A 12,722-nucleotide genomic window follows, 5' to 3' on the forward strand; every position below is an offset into this window, starting at 1 on the left:
GGGCCAGTCCAAAGGCTGCCGGAAGTCTTTTACCATCAAAGAGTATCCCTCACCCACTACTACTGAACACGGCATAGGGATGTAGGTACCCAACAATATCTACGGATAGACTCAGTCTTCTGAAGAAGAAGGAATTGATGTCGAGTCCTTACTATCTACTAAACTGTTCTGCTCCATGCCCTTTCACCTGCATTATCTCATTTCACAAACGATACAGAGGGGTACTATGTTTTAAGAACAAGAAATCTGAAAATCTGGACCTCAGGAAGGGTCGTTTGCCCACGCCCACACCACTAGTAACTGGGAGAGGTGGATTTGAATCTGTGTCCCCTGCCTACAAAGACGTTGCTCTTTGGCCACCTCATCCTGCCATGTCCGCAGTGCTGGCCCCGGAACAGAAGAGAAGCATGTGGTGATGGTGATGACAACAGTCACTGTCCTTTGTGTACTAGAATCATGAGGTCCCCAGCTACCCGCTCACGGTGGGAATGAATTAGTTCTGAGGGCACCCATCCTCTTGTGCCCTTGATAATCAGAGCCCCCCCCCCCCCCCCGCCCAGGGATGGGAGGCAATAAAAAGAGTGGAGTAAATAAATGTCAGCAGGGTGCATCCGCCAATCTCTAATGGGACTCTGTGATTGGTTTCAGCAAATATTAGTCAGCAAAATACGTCCAGGCAGGAAATAAGCCAGATGGCCATAAAGAGGATTTCCTCCACCAACCATCAGCCCCACACAAATGAGGGCAAACCCAATAAGGCAGAGGAGGAGAAGAGAAATATGTCTGCAAGACTCGCCTCTCTGCAACCTCCCTTTCCACTGAGTACAAGGAGACTATGGGGTGTCCGGGAGGCCCAGTCCATTACGCATCCTACTCTTGATCTCAGCTCGGGTCTTGAGCTGGGGGTCATGAGTTCAAGCCCCACGTTGGGCTTCGCACTGGGTGCGAAGCCTACTCAGAAAAGAAATGGAAACTAGTCCTCCTTCCCCTTGATAATGGCTTCTTCCACCCTGCCTCAGTCACTCACTCTCAGGGTCACACCTGAACCCGGTCACTACTGCCCACCTCCACCTCCTAGCTTTCCAGCTCACCGCCAAGCCCTGTAGTTCCTGCTCCCACGGGGCCTGCAGCCCATCAGGCTCCCACCCTCTCACCATCTCCACTCCGTGCTCCCCGTGGCTCAGCTCAGACTCCCCCCATGGCTCAACCATTACAACAGCTCCCAAGTCCCTTGCCCCTCCCACCCCAGTTTGCTCTGCAAAACCCCAACCCTGGTTCAGCCCAACCGGCTGCCTCCCTGGTGCCTGAAAACGCGTCTAGCAATTCTGTTTCCTTCCCTGGTCTGTACTCTCCCGACCTCTAGACGACAACCTTGTATCTTACCTTCTCTCTGCAAACCCCAAGACCTCCTCCCCACTTCTCTCCTAAAGAGCTTGCTTCCCGTTTCCACCAAGTAATGAATGCCTTCGGAAGAGAATTACAAGCCCTGACCAAAGCCCTCGCTGAAACCATGGCCTGCCTTCCCTCCATTTATTACAGAGAAAATGTCCCAGCCCCCCCCCACCCTGGCACCTGCTTCCACCTTCCCTTTCACTCTTAACCACATCATCACTTTTCACAAGCTACTCAATTACCCCCCCCCCCAACAACCCCCAGACATGTCATTTCTCCCCTCTGCAAGATGAAACCCTCTCCTGATGCCAGAGCCAGCTAAAGACGCTGCCCTGTTTCTCCATTTCCCCTTACGGGGAAGATTTCAGAACAATTTCTGCAACTCTGTTGTCTGCAGAACAACATGTCTGCATGCCCTTCCCGTCCCTCACGAACTGACTCTAGTCGGGGTTTTCCGTCTCTTCACCAAAAGCCTCTCTTGTCAAAATCCCTGTGATGCCCACATGGCTAAATCTGAAGCAGGTTCTCAGCCCTAAGCCTCCCTGACTTATTGGCAACATTTCATTCCCTCGGCCACGCCCTCCTTTCTCGAGCCTCTCTTCCCTTGGCGTTCAGGACACCACACTCGCCAAGTCTTCTGGGTTTTTCCCACGTGGCCATATGCTCTTTATTAGAATCCTTTTCTTTTCCTGTTTCTAATTGTTTTAATGTTTATTTTTGAGAGAGAGAGAGAGAGCATGAGCAGGGGAGGAGCAGAGACAGAGGGAGACACAGAACCCAAAGCAGGCTCCAGGCTCGGAGCTGTCAGCACGGAGCCCGACGTGGGGCTCGAACTCATGAACCGCGAGATCATGACCTGAGCCAAAGTCAGACACTTAACTGAGTAAGCCACCCGGGCGCCCCTAGACACGCCTCTCTTTAAGATCTACCCACATCAGGGCACCTGGGTGGCTCAGTCAGTTTCGCACCCGACTGTGGCTCAGGTCGTGATCTCACAGCTTGTGGGTTCGAGCCCCGCATCCGGCTCTGTGGTGACAGCTCGGAGCCTGAAGCCTGCTTGGGATTCTGCGTCTCCCTCTCTCTCTGCCCCTCCCCTGCCTGCTCTCTGTCTCTCAAAAATAAATACATGTAAAAAAAAAAAAACATTCTCTTTTAAAGATCTACCCACATCTGTTTGGGGACTTGGTTTTGTCAGTCCGTGCACCCAAGATTCTTAGAAGCTTCTGAGTCTAGCTGAAGGGGCCCACTGCCACTGTGCAAGTCTTCCAAAGACCCTAACGACAGCTGTATGGACCCCTCCTTGATGTGATCTTTGTTCTCAGGCCTAGTTTTACTTAGCGTATCATTTGTACATTGGGGACCCAGCAAACAAGAGATGATGTGATTTCCTGACCCACCAAATTCCAGGCCCTCTATATCCCTGTAACTGCCACTTGCAAACCGAATAATTCTCCGTCTGATCCCTTTCTTGCAGTACTTGGTCATACGCCTCCGGGAGCAACCGGCTGACGTTCCCAATGTTCTGCCTGATGGTCTCCTCAGCCAAATCCAAACGCCGTCACGTGCATTTCCTGTCTTCCAAAACGGGACAGTGTTCCACCGCTGCCTACCGTGGGTAACCGTGGATCCAGCCTTCCACGGCAGGGCTCTCACTGCTTCTCCAGACCCCTCTTGCCACCTAGTCCCGAAGACAATGCGTGCATTCAATTTTTGTTACCCCACTTCCAGCTACCAACTTCTCTGTCAGTTGGCCCTTGCTACCTGCCAAACAACCCCAAAACTTATGTGGCTCATGATTCTCTGGGTCTGTTGGGCCGATCTCTGGCCTGGGCCAGCCCAGCTGATCCCTACTGTGAGCTCCATGACTAGCCGGTGGCTAGAGGATCTCAGATGGTCTTACTTGCAGGTCTGGCGGTTGGAAAGCTTGTCTGTCAACAGGGACAACTGGTCCGCTTGTCTCTCCTTGTCCAGCAGGCGAGCCCGGGGTTTCTTTACAAGGCAGCCTCAGTAGTCCAAGGAGCAACAAGACAGAATGAGCCCCAACACGCAAACGCTTTCCAGGTCTCTGCTTGCATCACACTTTTACCACTGTTCCGTTGGCCAAAGAAGGTTACGTGTCCAAGCCCAGCATCCAGGAGGGAAGGTCCACCCACAGACACGGAAACAGGGAAGGGAAGAATTTGTGGCCATTTTTACAATTTACACCAGAGGAAGGTGATGGCCTCAGATCCTTGCCTTTCAGACGATTCCAACCATATTCAGTGCCAACCCAGCCAACAACCCTACCACTGGCCTGGCCAACATTACAGGCCCTGCCAGCCCTTCCTTCCCCAATGACGCTCCAGTGGTAAAACACCCCGAAGGTGTAGCTCATTTTGTCCAGCAATAGATGACACAGGATGCCCATTTCAGCACCAAGGAGGAGCCATTGTGGCAGAAATCTCCCCTTCTCCCTGAAACCTCCGTGCCCATGGCCTTAACACCATTGCTGGGCCCAGACGAACAACCATTTTCTCCCTTCTTTATTCCTCAGCTTCATTTCTGTTTGTTATTGATGTCTTCGGGGTTTTTTTTAAATTCATAAATAATGTCCCCTGGGCTCTAGGCATCTTTTGACCTTGGCGAACTGCAGGGTGCATTTGCCCCCGAGCTCCTGGTGTGTACGCACCATAGAGATCACTGCTAAAGTGGTGCCTCGCCCACGGAGCGCTTGGAGGTCCAGCTCCGGCCCCTTCCCCAGGCACGCTGTCACCCCCAAGAAGCAGAGGGAGCAGCAGGGGGTGCGCACACTGCGGCCAGCACTCGTGGGGGGATGAGTGGAAGAGGGAAATGGACACACACGCCGCCTGCTGGAGCTCTGGAATCATGCCCCACCCCCACCCCAAAGGGCGAGCTATCCGATGTGCAAGACATACATGCTAATTTAAAGCAAGACTCTTCCTTGACAAGAGGTATCTTTCCCCATTGGCACAAAGAAGCCCTATGGACTAACAGGGCCCCCGCATGTGCCTTTCACCCCATCGACAGTCAGCTGTGGGAGGCGCCCCTTCATCTCTACCCTCCTCCAGAGCCCTGGCTCTAGTCTACAAGCAGGGACAAGGTCAAGATGCTGGAAACTATATTCCTGGTGCCACGCAAGAGGGCGGCAGGGTTCCTTACAGACTCCAGGATGATTTGCAACTGACGCATCGAGGAGAGGACCCACAACCTTTCTCTTGCTAACGTGGTATCTTCTCCTCAAAGGACTTCAATCAGTAATGATGCTCAGGCATTTCTTTTCTACCAGGAGTAAAGAAGAGTGGGCAGTGCAATGCATGAAGAGTCTAAACCCCATCCTATCACACCTGAGAGCCTGGAGCCCCCCAGGCCAGGACTTCTGGGTGACACACTGTTGTCACCAATCACCAGAGGACCCTGTGACCGCCATGGACCCCTTCAAGTGTGTTTCCAGACACCATTCTAATCCAAGAGCTAGAGGGCTAGGAGGGCAAGGGGGATGGGCACCTAATATGTGTGCGGCACCTACGTTTCACAGAGCTTGGGTATTTAGTCCCCGACAATAATCCAGGTAGGTATTCTCAGCCCATTTCACAGGTGAGGAAACAGAGACTCAGGGAAAAATCCTTCTCTGAGCCTCAGCCACAGAGCAGTGGACACAAAACAGGCCCACACCCCAGAGCTCTTTTGAGCACCCCTGTTTTCCAGTTCCTTCTGCTTCCTTTCTTCTCTAAAGGGTTTCAGTTCCCATGTATACCCCACAGGTAGGGAAGCAGCACTGCTGGCTTGAGAGCAGTGCCCGGACATGGTGCTAGGGAGGGTGGGGGGAGGAACCCCTGGGGGAATCTATTCTCACTCCACCAGGGAGGAAAACTTGGAGGCGGGGATCCAAAATGCCAGCTCAAGGCTACACCTTCTTCGTCATCCTTACTCAAGACCTGCACCCCAAGCAGCCCCTGGGCTGCATCCCTGATTCAGACCACTGCCAGGACAGTGAAAGAGGAGGGGAGGGACACACGACCATGTGCTGGGCACCACGTAGATACTGTCATCTTGTATAGATAGGGGTTCAGTACTTGCTATATGCCAAGGGTACACCCAGGTGAAAATCCAAATATTTAACAACTGATACATCAATGGCACCAACAAATTTGGATAAGCAAAGTCCCCAGTGCTGGAACAGGGTTCTGGAGTCGCACGGCTCTGGCCAGGCATTAGTCCTTTAGTTGTTGGATCAAGAGGAAGTGAGAGGGCCTAACCACTGGACAGATGAGTCTGGAGGTTTCAGGGACCCAGGGTGACAAGAATGAAAGCATTTCCTTATTACGGTAACCAGTATGCTGTGCATCAGTCTCCCCTGGTGCGGCATCATCCCGGGTACAAAATGGAACAGAACCAACATGGCCCCCATCCTCTTAGAGCTCACCATCCAGCAGGAAATCTTACAATAAAGGAACTCTCTACCCCTGCTGTCTTGTGGAATCCCCAAAACATAACTTACAGATGAGGAAACGGAGGCGCAGAGAATAACTCACTCAGAGTCCCACCATGACAAAGTCAGTGGAACGAAGTACAAAGAGCTCCTGATGCTGTGTAGTTTCCTATCAATATAGCAATGTTTCAGAATATATAAAGGATTCTCCACACTCAATGGTAAGAAAACAAATACTCAATGGTAAAGAAAACAAATGGTAAGAAAACAAACCATCCACTTACAAAATGGACAAAACACTTGAACAGGCACTTAAAGAATATAGAATTGCAAATAAGCAGTTGAAGAGATGTTCAACACAGTCACCACGCCATGATGAGACACCACCACAAGCCTACTAGAATGGACGGAATAAAATATACTGATAATGCCCAGTGCTGATGAGAGTGAGGAGCAACTGGAAATCGCATGCGTTGCTGGTGGGAATATAAGTGGCATTGCCACTCTGGAAAACAGTTTGTTGGACTATTATGAAGTTCTGTATCATGCTTCCTCTGTGACTCAGCAGTCTCTGTCCTGGGTATTTATCCTAGAGAACGTGAGATTTATTTTCACACAAAATCCTGGACACACATGCTCATAGAAGCTCTATTCAAATAACCAAAAACTGCGAGTGATGCAAATGTGCTTCACTGGATGAATGCTGGGGCTACCTTACCCGTCCAGTGGAATACCTCTCAGCAACGAAAAGGAGCAAGCTGTGGATACACGCAGCTTGGATCTCAAAGGCATATCATGAGTTTTGAAAAAGCCCATCCCAAAGGATTGCAACTTGTATGAGCCCATGTATACGACACTCTCAAAGTGGTGAAATTACAGATGGAGAACAGATTAGTGGTTGCGGGGGTTATGGTTAGAAGGAGGCTGAGTGGGGTGCCTGGGTGGCTCAGTCAGTTAAGCGTCCGACTTCAGCTCAGGTCATGATCTCATGGTTTGTGGGTTCAAGGCCTGTGTCAGGCTCTGTGCTGACAGCTCAGGGCCTGGAGCCTGCTTCCATTCTGTCTCCCTCTCTCTCTGCTCCTCCCCCACTCATACGCACGTTCTCTCTCTCTCTCTCTCTCTCTCAAAAATAAATAAAATTAAAACATTAAAAAAATTTTAGAAGGAGGCTGTAATAATGGCCCAAAAGAGGGAGCATCTTGGTGGCAATGGGACAGTTCTGCGTCCTGATTGTGGTGACAGGGACATGAATCCACACCTGTGACCAAATTACATAGAACTATACACCCAAAAAGTGAAGTTAAACACTGGGAAAACCTAAATATTCAAAAGTCAGGCACTTTCCTTCTAGTATTAAACAAATTTTGAATTATAAATACAAAAGTAGGGACACCTGGGTGGCTCAGTTGGTTAACCGTCTGACTTCAGCTCAGGTCATGATCTCACTGCTCGTGGGTTTGAGCCCCACATCGGGCTCGGAGCCTGGAGCCTGCTTCAGATTATGTGTCTCCCTCTCTTTCTGCCCTCCCCCACTTCAGTTTGTCTCTCTCTCTCTCTCAAAAATAAACATTTAAAAAAAATTTTAAAAGAAAGCAATACAAAAGCATATTTTATTTCTCACCATGAAAAAATAGCTCTCCTCACTGAAAGCCCACTAGAAACAATAACAACTCAACTTGATAAATACCCTGATGTTCAGATTGTAGCCTCTAAATATCATTTCCTGCCAAAAAGCAGGGCTGGGGTTCCTGGGTGGCTCAGTCGGTTAAGCATCTGACTCTCGATTTCACCTCAGGTCTTGATCTCATTGTTCATGAGATCAAGCCTCACATTGGGCTCTGTGCTGACAGCGAGACACCTGCTTGGGATTCTCTCTCCCTCTCTGACCTCTCCCTCTCTCTCTGCCCCTTCCCCACTCATGCGTGTACGTGCTCTCTCTCTCTCTCTCTCTCAAAATAAATAAACTTTTTAAAAATAATAAAATTAATAAGATAAAATAAAAAGAAGCAGGTCTCCTTGAAGAATGGACTAAAGTATAGGAATACGTTGGACCAGAAAGAGGAAACAGCCAGTGGCCACAGCGATCATCTCAGAAGGATGCCAGAGCCAGTTAGAAGGGGCTCCCACTGGCCAAAAAAGGAATAATCTGAAAATCAAGAATAATGACAACAGCAATAAGAATCACAAAACAATGCCTGTGATGAGCTGAAATACATGGCCTCCTAGTCGTGGTATTTTTAAAACTGGTCACCTTTATTCCTAGGTATTTTTACAGGGTTTGGTGCAATTGTAAATGGGATCGATTCCTTGATTTCTCTTTCTGCTGTCTCATTAGTGGTGTATAGAAATGCAACTGATTTCTGCACATTAATTTTATATCCTGTGACTTTGCCGAGTTCATGGATCAGTTCTAGCAGGTTTTTGAGAGGAGGCTTTGGGTTTTCCACATAGAATACCATGTCATCTGCGAAGAGTGAAAGTTTGACTTCCTCCTTGCTGATTTGGATGCCTTTTATTTCTTTGTGTTGTCTGATTGCTGAGGCTAGCACATCCAACATTATGTTGGGTATCTGTGGGGAGAGTGGACATCCCTGTCATGTTTCTGACCTTAGGGGAAAAGATCTCAGTTTTTTCCCTATCGAGGATGATATTGGCAGTGGGTCTTTCGTATATGGCTTTTAGGATCATGAGTATGATCCTTCTATCCCTACTTCCTTGGGGATGCTGTATTATCTCAAGAAAATACAAGAAAGGATGCTGTATTTTCTCAAATGCTTTCTCTGCATCTATTGAGAGGATCATGTGGTTCTTATCATTTCTTTTATTAATGTGATGTATCATGTTGATTGATTTGTGGATATTGAACCATCCCTGTAGCCCAGGAATATATCCCACTTGATCGTGGTGAATAATTCTTTTAAATATTTTTGGATCGAGTTTGCTAGTATCTTGTTGAGAACTTTTGCATCCATGTTCATCAAGGAAATTGGTCTAAAGTTCTCTTTTTTAGTGGGGTCTGTCTGGTTTTAGAATCAAGGTAATGCTGGCCTCGTAGAATGAGTTTGGAAGTTTTCCTTCCATTTCTATTTTTTGGAACAGATTCAAAAGAATAGGTGTTAACTCTTCTTTAAATGTGTGGTACAGCAGCACTATCAACAATAGCCAAATTATGGAAAGAGCCCAAATGTCCATGAACCAATGAATGGGTAAAGAAGATGTGATATATATATATATATATATATATATATATATATATGTATATATATATACACATATATATGTATATACATATACATATATATATATACACACATACATACATATACACACACACACACAATGGAATACTACTCAGCAGTCAAAGAGAATGAAAGCTCACCATTTGCAACAATGGGAATGGAACTAGAGTTATTATGCTAAGTGAAATAAGCCAGAGAAAAACAAATATATGATTTCACTCATATGTGGAATTTAAGATACAAAACAAATGAACATAAGGAAGGAAAGGAAAAATAACATAAAAACAGAGAGGGAGACAAACCATAAGAGACTCTTAGAGAATAAATTGAGGGTTGCTGGTGGGGTGTTGGGAGGGTGGATGGGCTAAAGGAGTGATGGACGTTAAGGAGGACACTTGTTGGGATGAGCACTGGGTGTTATATGTAAGTGATGAATCACTTAATTCTATTCCTGAAATCATTATTACACCACATGCTAACTAACTTGGGTTTAAATTTTTTTTAAAAAAGGGCACCTTTAGAGGTTTCCAAAGGCCATACCCTCTATTCTAAAAACTGACAAATAACAGGAGAGAATGGAACATTTCTAAAAGGAAAAGCAAGGGCAGAAATCACTCTGCTAGAGAGCAGGGCTGTCCACAGGTCATCAGCGGGGACAACAGCTCCAAGTGGTGGGTGAGGATGGGGTCGGGCTTCACACTGGGCTCAGTCTGGAGCTTCCATTTCTCTTGCTATTTCTAGTTCTTAGAGGGCCAATATAGCTTGTCTGATCCCTGGCCTATGGTCACTGATGTGGGAGATGAAAGGGCCACCATAAAGACAGGAATGGCTTCAGTTAGCTATCACCACAACAGGGCTGTGTAACAAACAACTATGAAACCTCATGGGCGTACCACAAGCAGCATCTATTTTTGCTCATGGGTCTATAGGTCAGCGCGTCAGTTCTCCTGATCTGATCCGGGCTTGGCAGGATTCCCAAGTGCGTTTGCATTCACCTGAGGGTCAGCTACATGGCCCTGCTGACCTTGGCAGCACTCTCTCACACGCATGGGGCCTCGGTGTGGACAACTGGGCAGACTGGCTTTGCAGCCCGGGTCTCATCCTCCAGCAGGCCAGCCTGGACATGTTCTGTGGCAAATGTAAATTTCCAGGACAGAACAGAAGGAGCCAAGGCCTCCTGAGGCCTCAGGTCAGAACCGGCACATGGCCTTGTCTGCCTCTTTCCATTGGCAAAGGATGCCTCAAGGCAGCCCAGGTTCAAGGTTCTGGGAGAACAGACTCCAGTTCTAGCTGCAAGAGGTGTGGATACATGAAGCAGTAGAAAACTGGGGCCATTTTTTCAGTCAACTTGTCACACTTCTGTCCCTGGTTTGAGTGAGAGCTGGCCCAGGCTATGCCCTTCGACCATCTCCCGTGCCATCTTGATGCCATAGGTCCCGTGTGGTCCTCCTGACTTTGCAGAGGCCTCTAGGGTGATAGTGACATGAACCTGAATCCAGAAACCGATGCACAAATTCTCCGTGCCTGTGCTACTTGAAGACCACCCTGTCCGCACACACACACACACACACACACACACACGCAAACACGCTCACACAACCTCACACACATCCTTATACACTCATAACATGTTCACACACCCATACATTCCCACACTCACGTGTACCCACGTTCAAATGCACAGTCACTTATGCCGATTCACTTACACACATCACAAGTGCTCACACTCACATACACTCATGCATACTATACATGCTCACACGTACACATTCACACACACAGGTTGCAAACATACTCACACATCCATCCCCATGCCCCCACCAGCTCACATACTCGCCCCTCCACTCACACACGCTGCCCCTGCCGCTGGAAAGCTGTGCACCTGGCCTCTCTGATCTAACGGGGGGGGGGGGGGGGGGGGGGGGGGGGCAAGTTCAGGGGAAGGAAGTCCGGCAGCCTCCTGGTGAGTCTCAGAGCGTCCCTCCTCGCTGCAGGAGGGTGAAGGCCAGTGTGGATCCCACTCACGGCTCTGGTGCTAACACTGGGATCCCAGCAGGCCACTTGCTTCTCTGGGCCTCGGTTTCCCCTTCTGTACACGGAAGGAAGGAACTAAGCGCTCTTCTGGGCGATTCCTCAGCTTCCTCAGCCCCTGCCAGGTGGGTGGAGGGCTCAGAGCCAGGAGGGGCTTGAGAACCTCCCAGAGGCAGCAACTCCCCCAGCAGAGCGGGTTTCCAAGCCCCACGCGAATAGGAAGCCTTTCACAGGAATATGTGTGAACTCAGAAGAGGCGAGCAGAGGCAGCAGGGAGCGAGCGGCGCGGGCAGAGCGGAGGAGGCAGCTCGGTGAGTACCCGAGGCACAGCGGCCAGCTGCCTGGTCCCGGGGGGAGGGGGCGTATACTGGGAAGTGGCGCAGGGGCATCGGATCCCGCAGGGATTGAGGAAGAGACCACTGGGCCAAGAATGCTGTCACCGGGGTTCTTACCCCACCTGGCAGTAAGAGGGGGCAGGACAGCTCCCTCCCGGGCCCCATCTGAACTACTGGCCTCCCGCTGACCGGCACCTGCCGGCTCAGGACCCCCAGTGGCGGGTGAAGGAGGGACATCTGTCTGCTCTCAAAGCCAGTCTGAGATGACTCAGGTATCCCCTGGAGACCCTAGGACCTTAATCATCCTTCTGGGGATATGGAGTCTTCCTCTCCACCCCAAGTGGGGCAGAAAGATGATTCTGACGCAGACATAGGCACCCTGCCCTTTTGCTTCTCCAAGGGAAAGAGAAGGACGTGCAGGGAAACTGAGCTGGAAAGGGGTTTGGAGCAAATATTGTCCGGACCCCCATTCATAGATGGGGGAAGGGAGGCCTACCCAAGGGAAGGGGCTGTCCCCACCCACAGGTCTTCAGGGAGTGTGAGCAGCAGAGCAGAGCGGGACCCTGCTGAGGGGCCAAGGGGTGGGCGTGGGCCGGTCTGGAGGGTGGAGGGTGTGGGGAGCGGCGAGGCCCGCCCTCCTCCATCACGTGTTACGCATCTGCTGGCGTCCTTTGCAGGCCAGTGGGGCAGATCCCGGAGGGCTGGGATTGGAAGAGCCTGGTCAGGGACCCCCCCCCTTCCCCCCACCCCCACCCCCCCAGCCCCACCCCGACCCCGGCAGCCCGATGCCACAGGGTCAGACTTAGAAGGCACACATTCCTGCCTGGTCGACAGTGGCGGGGTCTGGAAGCAGGGATCTAGACAGGGGAAGCGGACGGGACATCCTTGGAAGCCTAGAGCACCTCCGTTGCCACCAACATCGTAGCCACGCATTTGACGGATGGGGAATCTGAAACCCAGGGAGGTTAAGCAACCAGGTCATGCAGCTGACTGAGCTCGTAGACTGGTCGGGTGGATTCTTCCCGGGTTAACCCTGGGCACTACGACCTTCACCACTAGGCAGAGAGGCCTCCTCCTAGTTGTGCAGCGCCCCCCCCCCCCCAGATGTGCTCCTGCACATTTTTACCCAAGTCTTCTTCCTCTCGAGCCTCTCTCCTCCAGCTGGTAACACCACTCCATGCTGTTCCAACTGTGAATGAGCAAAGCTGCTTCTGGCTCCTTGTGAATAAAGATGATGTCCTGAGATGCTCACGAGACAAGTCCTGGCTGCAGGGGGGCGGGGAGGGTCAGTCTATG

This window comes from Panthera leo, chromosome D1 (assembly GCF_018350215.1).
Source record: "Panthera leo isolate Ple1 chromosome D1, P.leo_Ple1_pat1.1, whole genome shotgun sequence".
In the NCBI taxonomy this organism is placed as follows: domain Eukaryota; kingdom Metazoa; phylum Chordata; class Mammalia; order Carnivora; family Felidae; genus Panthera; species Panthera leo.